We start from the raw sequence: 10,902 nt of genomic DNA on the forward strand, positions 1-10,902 counted from the left end.
CGGTCCTTGAAAACCCTGCATTTTTATTGCATCTTTTTCTTATTCTCGTGGAGCTGCTAGTGCAAATTCTACTTTCCTGGGGTCAGAGCTATAATTTCGGAGCCACAGGAATTAGCACTCGTTGCAATGGGAATCAGTAGGGGAAACCAGACGCGCGAGAAATGAACAGCGCCCTCTGTTGTATTTATAGTTCCTTTATCCTTCCGTTTATCAACTTCCTTTCTTTGCTTTCAACATTCCATCAGCATTCCTTTCTATCCTAGAATCTTTAACATTCAGTAGTCATCATTTATATTTGTGAGTGGATCACTATTGTACAGTCCCCATGCATTCTCTCGTGTGATACCAATAGCTTATTATTTTAAGAACAGTATATAGTGAAGTCTGTTAGTTAAGTATTATAAGTCTATTTAAGTACAGTCAAACCTCGTTACAATGAAACGCAATACTGTATCTTTGTGAAATATTGAAGCCCTGGTCATAGACTGTATTTTGCACCTCTGGCAAAATAATGGCTTTATAAAGTCCTTGAAACACCCTAGAATGTTTGTTCCAAAATTCACTGGGAACCATGCCTATTCAGCATGTACCTGCCAAACTGCTGCAGAGTGGCCAGTTGGTACAGCTGCTGGTGTGACAAAGATACATCACCAGTGTCTCCACTTGCATAGATGAAACTGTGGGCTGGAGTTTACCAAACCCAATGTGACACACAACTGTCAGTTGTGCTGTGCAAACCTACCCACCTTTGCAATCATTGCTGTTTGTTTGTTTTTGTTTGTTTGTTTATTTTGTTAGGTACAATTACCTACATCAATAACATCAGAAACGTAAAGTGGAGCACCCAGTGGGAGCACCCAGTGTTGCATTTGTTCTTGTCATTCTGTACCTCAGAGACAATTTGGATGCAATTTGGATGGCTATTTGTTGCGCTCCCCAATGGTGAACAGCTGTGATGATGATGTTCACTTCAGTTTAAAAGCTACACGTTTGGGATTTGGGATGTTTTTTTTAACAAGTATTTCATCATGCTGCCCTATATTGCTTCTGCTACTTCTGCTAGTACTAACAGTATTGCTGGCAATAGTATTTGTGCAACATGGTACAGGGGTAATATGCCTTTGTTCAGCCTAAATTCTGAACATAGCATGAAATTTTCTACTTACGGTGCATTAATGTCGGTTTTTGTCAGCAACACGGTTATAGTGGTCCACAATAATCGCGTTATCTGCACACAGTCCTGCATGGAACAGTCCTGGAGATCGATGACAGATTGCCTTGCGGTCCTTGAATTCATAGTTAAAAATATTATGATGAGTAGTATTCCTTGAAGTATGCAGTAACATCTTTCTCAATGCACTCGTTTTCTGCACGTCAGATTTCCTAGAAGTCAGTGCGCTTCAGATTTCCTAGAAGTCAATGCACTTCATTTATGCTCTGGTTACTACAGTGCTACAAGACCTGATGCTGACTGTAATCGTCGCCGTCACCAGGCAACACACATGCCACCATGAAGAAGATCTGCCACTGTACCATCATGGTGAGTTTAGCCTTTTTTAATTCGTATTTTGATGCAAAAACTTCACTTACACATGAACATACATTGACATGATGCGTACATGTGCTCTTGAGCAGCTGTACATCTGTTTAGTGCACACTTGGCTGAATGCGTCCTCTTGAATAGTGAGGTCTGTTCAGTCGCTATGACTGAAGAGACTATGAGTCGAGTGACTATGACCATAAGTGACTATGACTATGAATGAGACTATGACAATGAGTCGAGTGCCTGTCTTTGTCGTCTCTCTGTGTGTCCTTGTCTTCACTGCACTATACAATTACAGATGTGTTGCTACCAACTAGCCCAATCATTAACCCTTTTTCCCATGACCCCCTGTTTCACACGCTGTGACACCCCTGTGGGGATTCAACTAAGTCCGAGGCATAAGGCAGCAACGTGCCTGCGCGTGGGGAAACTGTTTTCAAGTGCTGGCTGCGAAACCAGATTGTGGGAATTGGAAATTTACCACCACCCTGGAAATTTACCATTGGATGACAAAGCTGTATGGTTCGTCGTGCATGTCTCGGAGGCAAGTGCGGCGTCTGAGGGGCACGTAGAAATGGCCGACATGCTTCAGATAACTGTAGGCTCAGCCTACTAAGTCATCCATGATGAGCTTAGGTATTGGAAGGTGTCTGTGAGATGGATCTCCTCACCTGGTCTCAGCAGAACTGCGAGCAGTCGTAAGCTCTCATTCGCCACTGAAATGTGTCTGCTGCTGCTATGGTGTTCAGCAGCGTGGGCTGTGTTATAAGTCACCCTAATGGCCCTCCCAACACAATTGTAAACGTCTTGAAGTGACTTGGTTTCCACCTTTCAATTACACACCCCTTACAAGAGTGAAGGGTGTCGAGGGAGTGCTCAGATCGGAGGCCTCCTGTGCTAGAAATCATCTGTCCTCATCATTCCTCCACAAAAGGTCATGGTATTTGTTACACAACATGCAGAAAAAAGAAAAGAAAAAAAAAACTGGGAGGCATTTCACTGGTCCTTTAACATTGGGGATTTAAAAATAGACGCTCGTAGCTTCACCCACGTGTAATATGCAGGTAGTACAAATCCATTTGCAGTTACTATTTGTATCACTCTCGTAGTAATATGGATGGGCATTGAAATGCCTGGCGGAGAAAACGTTCAACTCTTCTGTGAATGAGGGATATCACTGTTTATGAAGCAAGTGGGTGTAGTTAACGGAATAAACATTGTATGCTCAAGGCTTGTCATTGGTGCATGCCAGTGGTTCCCAAATGGGGACACGCACTTGTCAATGAAACTCAGTCTTCCTTCTTATTTTCATGGTTGGCGCAGAAGGCTAGTCTGAACCATGCATTATATCTCAGCATATTGCAGGTGCAGGAGAAATCTGCACTTCTGGCACTGCTGCTGTTGCACGTCGATCAATCAATCAGTCAACCTTTGTTGATCAAAGAGAGTCCCTAACTATTCATCACCTCCTGCCTTTCCTACCATATTTTCTGTTGATCTATAAAATAAATGTTCATAATTTTGAATACAAATTCCAATACAAGATTTCACCGCACCGCAATACAAGACGTCCCGCAGTGGCACCCGCAGCAATGTCATTGGTGCAACCTGCAGATCCTGATGCGTACCCGCAGACGTACCCGCAGCCCAATGCGTACGCAGGTTTCAGTTATGCCTCATGATCGTCGCAGCACGAAATAATTTATTGATGCTGGGGACACTGTCCGTTAGTGAGCCACTTTCCCAACACGAAGGACGCTCTGGTGACTGACGACATGGCTGCCAGCTTGTTAGCGTCGTACTTATCAGTCGTGGTGCCGAAAGATAGCTGAAATTAGCCCCATGCGGCAAACATAGTCAAAGAGTAAGCATGGAACGCGGTGCCAGTCAATGACAAAGCTGTCATCATGTCACACACCACAGAAGTGGGAAAGTGAAGAACGTACTGGAAAGTATTTTGGGTCAAATGTCCGCAATTAATCGGGTCGTGCACCAAAAGACGGTGGGCTAGCTTTCCACCTGCAGGTATTGCGGGTGTACCTGCATAATCCGCTGGCGTATTATGGGTCTACCCATACCTTACCCGCAACCTGCGATGGCACGGAAATGTACACCCGTAAAGAACAAACTTTTACGCGGGTATACGGGTATGGGTATATCATATGGTATACGACACCCTTTAAAGGAGCCCAGAAAGCCTTCTCAAATATTTTCCCCTTTATACAGCTCATTAAATGGGGTGCCTTAGCCTGCTGAATAACATTAAAAATATCTTTTGGGCAACATTTTCCCTGTAAAAGACGCGCACGAACATGGTTACCCTCGGCTCACCATGGGGGGAGAAACGAGAAGGAGAAAGAAAAGCCTTACTGCTGATTTCATCATGGTGCCCCAATGAGGATGGCACCGCAATCGAGGTCAGCAGTTTTCTTTCTTTGTGTGTGTGTGTTCATGCGTGTGTTTGGGCACCTTTCTTGGCTGCTGTCCTTGAAGATGATCTCCTTCCAACATTTGCTTTCTGCTGTCTGTATTCAATGCCGTCGTTCTGGCTGTGGTGTGGATTCTGATACTGAAACTATCCACCAGACACTCTGCCTGTACTGCACCTCGTGCAGCAGGATGAAGTAGCACGACACATTTCTTTCAAGCTGCGTGCGACAACATCATTCCCTATTCGGGAATAGTTGGTGATAGCAGACGACGATTCTGTAAACAAATCAGCGGAGGGCACCACGATGATGTCAGAGCAACTCGAGCGTCTTGTTCCGTGCTTCGCCACTGTTGCACACGGTCGTACTTTGCGGCGCTGCATAAAATGACATTCTGCGATAAATATGAATTTGCTGAATGAACTACAGTCGACCCCCGTTTATCCGGACTTCATTTCCGTGGTATCCGGACAAAAGGCACGGGAACGGATTTTCCTCCATGTATTTTGTTCTCGTTTATCCGGACTTCAGCTTCCGGACTCGGACAAGAATTCCAGGGAACGAAAGTCAAAAATTCTTGTAATCCAGCTTCAGTTATCCGGACTACCGGGAGTAAGAGGAGACGCTGACCCCGCTTTGTCACCCTTTTCGCTGTTTTGAGGTTATTCCCGTCACACGTCAGGGACCTACATTCCTCCGTAGGGGAGACAACCGTGCACGATGACCCCCTTTTCTATTTGTGTGCGTTGGGTCACGTTGACCAGTCGAGTCATTTGGAAATATCTCGAGCAACTGTCCGGTTCTAGAGGGGAGAACTCCAACCCGAGGGCCTGCTGCTTACGGCCCGTTGGCCGATGAAGACATTCCCCCTAGCTGAGCTGCGATCCCTGATGCAGAGGCTCACTGCGACTGCCGTAGATGATGCTGCGGTTTCTGATTACGTTGACGTTGATAAGGATGATGATGCGTGTGCAGCTATGACTGATGACTGTGTGATTGCTGCTGTTGCCTCCGATGATGTTCTTTCCGTTCCGCACGGACATTCTTCGAGCAGCGCAACAGCGTGGCTCAACTCTATGCACTTAGCAAAAGTTTTCAGGAATCGAGTGCCTACACTACTATGTAACAGCTGTCAGTGACGAGATTTCTGTGTTTTAATTAAACCTTGCTCTGTAGGACGCTTCTATTCGGTCGTTTCATTTATCCGGATGCTCCGGTATCCGGACGATTTCGCCGGGAACGGCACCGTCCGGATAAACGGGGGTCGACTGTACTTCGCATGGTGTATTTCAGCTGGCAGATTAACTCCACGGTATTAAAAGAAGCTAGTTACTTAGGGGGCTTCTATAATCCTTTAAAGCGACAGTCCGGACCTCGGGGGGGGGGGGGGTATTTGGATTGTGACTGCATTTGATTGTGCTCCGCACGTGTATCCTCCACTTATCCTCCATAAACAATAGACAGGGTGAGAGCTTCCCTGTTTTAGAGAAAATTAGTTAAATCCTACGGTTAATCGAAATCCGGTTTCGGTTTCTCCGTGACGTCACAATTGTTCAAGACTACACTACAGCAATCAACGCTTGGTTGAGGCGCAAAGTAAGATTTTCAGGTGCGATTTGACCCAGCTAGGAGATGCAATTTGGTTTAATAACCCGTTATTTCTAACTATGTAGTGTGTGACATTTGTTATGCAAGTGTTGGTGCTGTAACTCAGAGAGAGGCGCCTGACAAATATTTATGCTGCGTAGGCCAAATCTGTCACGAGAACGGGGTCAACACCTAATAACACTTCCTCGTCACTTCAAAAGGCATTGGTACGGCACCAAGCTTTTATGCAGAACGGTGAATACTGGCTGTTCGCAACTGTTTCAGGGGCTCAGTCTCCGCAAACCCGAAAAACGACACGCACGTTGTGTTTTCCTTCTTGTTCTTACAATGCACTAAGCAAAACCTATGCTTCATTGCTCAACAGCACCGTCACATCTGCAGTAATCAGTCTGTTAATAAAAAGCAGGAATGCCATGCGTATTGAAAGTACAGGAGCCAGGAACGACAACGCACAAAGCACGAGACACAAGCACGGCCCACCGAGAGGAGCCGAGCAGACGCCACAAAGGCCGGAAGAGAACGCTCCTGATGCCACGACTGTTCGAAGTGCGGCTTGCAGTCGGAGGCAAAAGGCGCAACTTTAAAATTACATTAGAAATTATTGGAGCCGAATATAAACTAAATATTTTGCATGGCGGCTCGGAAAGGTATAAGGAATCATCCGATAAGGCCTATTTACTTCACATCTGGGGTCCAGACTGTCCCTTTAAAGTCGAAATGAGAAACCACGATACGCTTCATGCGTCCTCAGCGCGGTCGCGGCATCACTTGATTGCCAACAAGCTCAAAAGACTTGTATGAGGCCTACCGTTTGGTTAATTTACAGTTCAGTTTTGAAAGTTTTTTGCTTTGCACCGTACCACTGCATGTGTGGTGGACCGGTGTGATTGAGGATATGAGAAGGTAGCATGAAACACACACAAGGGTAGGATGGAATGATGCATTTTAATCAAGGTGGGACCTGTGGCTGCTGCATGGTCCCTCGGGTAGAACGAGCTCCGATGGGGAAGAACCAATAGTAAAGCAGCCTCATCCACTACGACGTTACATGAGGAGGGTTGATACAGAAGGCAGAGGGTTCCAGCCGTGACCATGAACGGTAGTGTCTAGGACCCAGTGCCACGACCATGTTCACGATGTAGACGCGACATGATGCGTATGATGCTCCTGTGCGGTCCCTGCAAAGCACTGCCCACTCGAAGCATCTAACCTTGAACACCCCTGCATACTCCTGTTCTTCCCTCTTCTCTTCTTCAGTTCTTGCACGTACTAGAATCACCACAGGAAAAAGGAACCACCACAGCATGTGCAGCCAAACCCACAGTTTCGATTTGTGTTTTTGACCTTTTGCGCTGCCATACTTTGGAGCTCGAACCAGACATCAATGATATACTATATTCAAATCATGGACACGTGCAATGACAGCAATAATCTCGAAGAGGGATGTGACTATATTTCAACATAGTTTGTCCAACCCCGGCATTGTGCGACCGCATGCTAAAAGTACCAACAAGAATGACGATAATGCAGCAGAATCATTTGTTGTAAGACGTATGTGGCTTTAGATGAAATGAAAGAAGCGCTGAAGACGAACATTGCGGCCATACGGCATCTTTAAGGATAGTGGTTTTACAGCGCTAATGAACGAGGCTGTTTCAAAGTCGTGGTTCACAACCATGCATTACCCATGTGTCATTGCTCTTTCACCAGCACTTACAATGCCAACGCAGGTGTTCAGTGTCCATGAAGGATTTTCGAAGTGCAAGTTGTTTTTTTATGGTTTTCAGTTTGCCTCATGAGAACAACACATTGTTTCATTGTAAAAATAATGTACTGTGCATGTCTGTGCAACTTGACTTTACATGTGCATGTAAGCATTTTTTTACTGTACATGTGCAGATAAGCATGTATGCCTTGTGTTAAACCACATTCTTTATTCACCAGTTTCATTTGTCTGAAGATCAGCAGCATACAACTGTGACCGTGCTAGTTCCAGGGACCTGCTACTTTTATTAGCCTTTATCCTATGACCTTTCCTAAGCCTTTATCCTAGCCTATGACATGATGATATTCGAAATTCTAATTTATATTCGAAGGGCAATCTTGCAGACATCCGTATTCGATCCGTATCCGAAAATTTCAATATTTGCAGGCCTCTAGTTTCTAAGCTTTTCATATGCCTGAAAGTAATGCAAAGGTAGAGCATCTTGGTGCTCTTTTATCCTGAAACTAATACATCTTGAAGTCTGACCTACGGCATTACTATGGTACCTAAGTACTCTTTCCTGCATTTTAGTGGCATACTGTAGACCAATCCAGCACCAATCCGGCGCCTTTCTTTTTCATTTCTTTTTTATCTGCTCTCTGATTTGCTGCTGCGCCAAACGAAATGCCAGAAACCATGCTGTGATCTTGATAAAAGTTCCCTCATACCAGCTATCGCGGTAAAATTGAATTTTCCCACTTTCCTTCGCCTCTGTAGTAAAAGCTAAATCTGGTGCTTAAAACATGTTCAAACACATTCCTTACCTGATCTTTCTATGTTTCCCGATCAATGCATATTAAGAAATCATCCACGTATCTCGAAATACCTTCTGTCAGCAATCTTTCCGACCACCTTAGCAAACATGATATCACTGATAATAGGGGCTATCCTAGAACCTGTACGTACAACTGCCTGATCTCTGCTTAATAATTTTTCAATCTATTTCAACCACAGTAGAAGCTAAGTACAATTCCAGCAGTTGGATCCAGCAGAGCACAGACAGATCAGGTGAGGAACGTGTTTGAGGAGGCAGCACCAGATTTGGCTTTTGCTACGGAGGCGAAGAAAAGCGGGAAATTCAGTTTGTGGACTTGAGAATATATAATTGAAAAGATGGAGTATGTTGGGAATACCAGTAATGAGCGGAGAAGCCTTAAACCCTTTACTGGTCTAATATGTCAAAATTAGTTAAAAGTTTGGTCGCAATTAACGTTGTCGGAAATTCTCTGAGCAGATCATGCCTCCGCGGGATGAATAGCAGTCGCATTACGCAGGCTTTGCGGATGCAGCCAGCAGGATTTCCCGGTTACATAATACACGACGTGGCCACATGACTGATGAGAAGGTTAAGGATAGTCCAGGTTAAGGATAAAGGTAATAGAGGAAAAACTTCGGGTTATACTTTACATACATACATGTGCTTCACATCGTGTGAAAAAAATGGGAAGTAGGTACAAAGTTGACGTAATTTTTTCAGGAAAAATTTCGAGCTGAGGGGATTGATTAAAAGAGCCGATGAACAAAAAGAAGGAGGTTGTACATGTCAGCAAATTCACAGGATGTGGTGTCGGAGTCGTCAACGGTATAGTACTGCTAAAATGCATGAAAAAGCATGTAGGTCAGACTTTGAGATGTATCAATTTAAAGATAAAGGAGTGCCGAAATACGAGGTTAGATAGTTACAGTAAGCTGGGTGAGCACCATAGGATATGCAACAATTGCGAGGTGTAACTAAATGAAACAAAGATCTTAAAATAGCGACAAACTCTGCTTGTTGGTATATATAGTGTGTATGATCAAGGAGTGCAACGGAGACAGGACAACATGACACAGAAGACGCATTCACTTCCAACTGACGTTTAATTCCAATGCAATAACGCCCACTTATACAGACCATGCATCTTGTACATTCAAACCTCACTGAACTAGTACACATTAGTTTTCAGCGACAGCGATGGACTCGCTGCTGGTGCAGTTATCTGTTGTTCTGATAAGGGAGTCTCCAACAACTTCCCTCTTGATCGTATCTTTTAATTTATACAACACTTGACAATTATCCAGGAAGGAAGTTGTTGGAAGTAATGAGCAGTGTTGTAAGGACAGCAGTGGCCGAAATGTCAACGACTGCAGTTACTAGTTGGGTATGCCACTGATTGCGGCACGCTCGGTTGATCTGCTCAGAGCAGAGTCAGAATGACAGTATGCCTCGAGATCATCATCATCACACTATATTAATTGATCCATCCTACCACAACAACTCGTCAAATTGGGATGCGACGTTGATGAACGGTCAAAAAATAACTGGACATGTGTGGAACCACGAGGTCATGAAACACGGGACTGTGCAACATCAGAGCGGCTACGTCCTCTTCTAGGCTTTTTGCCTTTCTCAGCCTTTTTGCCTCACGCCTCCCCCACACTTATGGTGGTAATAAATTAGTCCTACGTACATACATCTCTTGCTGGCATTCTCCCTCCCATGTTCCGAGACATCCTCTGTCTACAGCCTGCAGGGAGTTCACCCTGGACATCTTGTGATTTTCCACGCCCTGCAGATAGATGTTGTTGCACTTTGGAACATGCTCTGTTTCAATTCCCAAGCTTCAAACCATGTGGTATTCTCCCTGCATCTAGGAATCTGGAACAAGATTGTTATTGGTATTACTGAAATAATTGCTTGCACTTCAACAACGATTGTTACACTGTGTTTTCAATATATTGGTACACACACACACACACACACCTTTAAACATTTCTCTTTTTACGTGCATGTATGCCACCAGAGGTGTTATTGTCTCATCTGTTTTTCACTTTTCCTTTCTGTTGAACCTCAAATTGCCTCTCCTCATCAGGCCATTTGATTCCACACCATCGTGCTGAAGCAGTGTGCCTACTTCATCATACAGCTGCCACTCTTCTGGTATATCTCTCCTGATGCACTGATGGCTGTTTCTGGACTCCGGTGTGCTGACTGTCCCACCTACGTGGCCATGTGGTCTGTTGCCCTTTTCTCGATCACTGGGTGGTGACTCAAGATGCAGTTCTTCTTGAGCATCCTCGGATGAGAGAGAATGAAATCGCTCAAGCACTTCGCCTTTTTATGATCCTATCCTGTTTCCCTCTATTATCCATTACCCTCTCCCACAATCTCTGCCTTATGGCCTCAGTTCCTCTGTGGAGCAGACAGAATTGAATAAAATTTATGATCTGCAAATGGAGACCGCGACTCTGGCAATGAGAGCAGCTCTGTTGATGTAGCACCAAGGTCTTAGCACCAAGGCTAATATAGGATTGTGATGGGAGTTGTTATGGGACTCTGCAAGGTGTCATTAGAAGGTACTTTGTCTCATATCATCCTGTCATTTCTCGTTCGAAGCTCGAAGGTCTCCTAATTAGTTTCTCTGGTATCTGAGCCTGCAGAAGCATGCCAGGCATCTCAAAAGATGCAGAAATATATTGTAATTAAGTGAGAGGTGCAGCAACTTCGTCTAGGTAATGAACGCACCTAGCGGTCTAATCGCTCTTTACACACTAAATAGTGAAAGGGATTGCCTCAG

At 44.7% G+C, this 10,902-nt stretch overlaps 1 long non-coding RNA gene across 1 annotated transcript; it reads left to right on the forward strand.

The window, feature by feature from the left end:
- The first annotated feature begins 1,450 nt into the window (after positions 1 to 1,450).
- LOC135390872 (uncharacterized) lies at positions 1,451 to 10,565 on the forward strand. The gene is made up of 2 exons (XR_010421830.1): positions 1,451 to 1,540; positions 10,198 to 10,565. It is a non-coding gene; the product is annotated as an uncharacterized LOC135390872 (long non-coding RNA).
- The last annotated feature ends 337 nt before the right edge of the window (positions 10,566 to 10,902 follow it).

This window comes from Ornithodoros turicata, chromosome 4 (assembly GCF_037126465.1).
Source record: "Ornithodoros turicata isolate Travis chromosome 4, ASM3712646v1, whole genome shotgun sequence".
Taxonomy (NCBI): Eukaryota; Metazoa; Arthropoda; class Arachnida; order Ixodida; family Argasidae; genus Ornithodoros; species Ornithodoros turicata.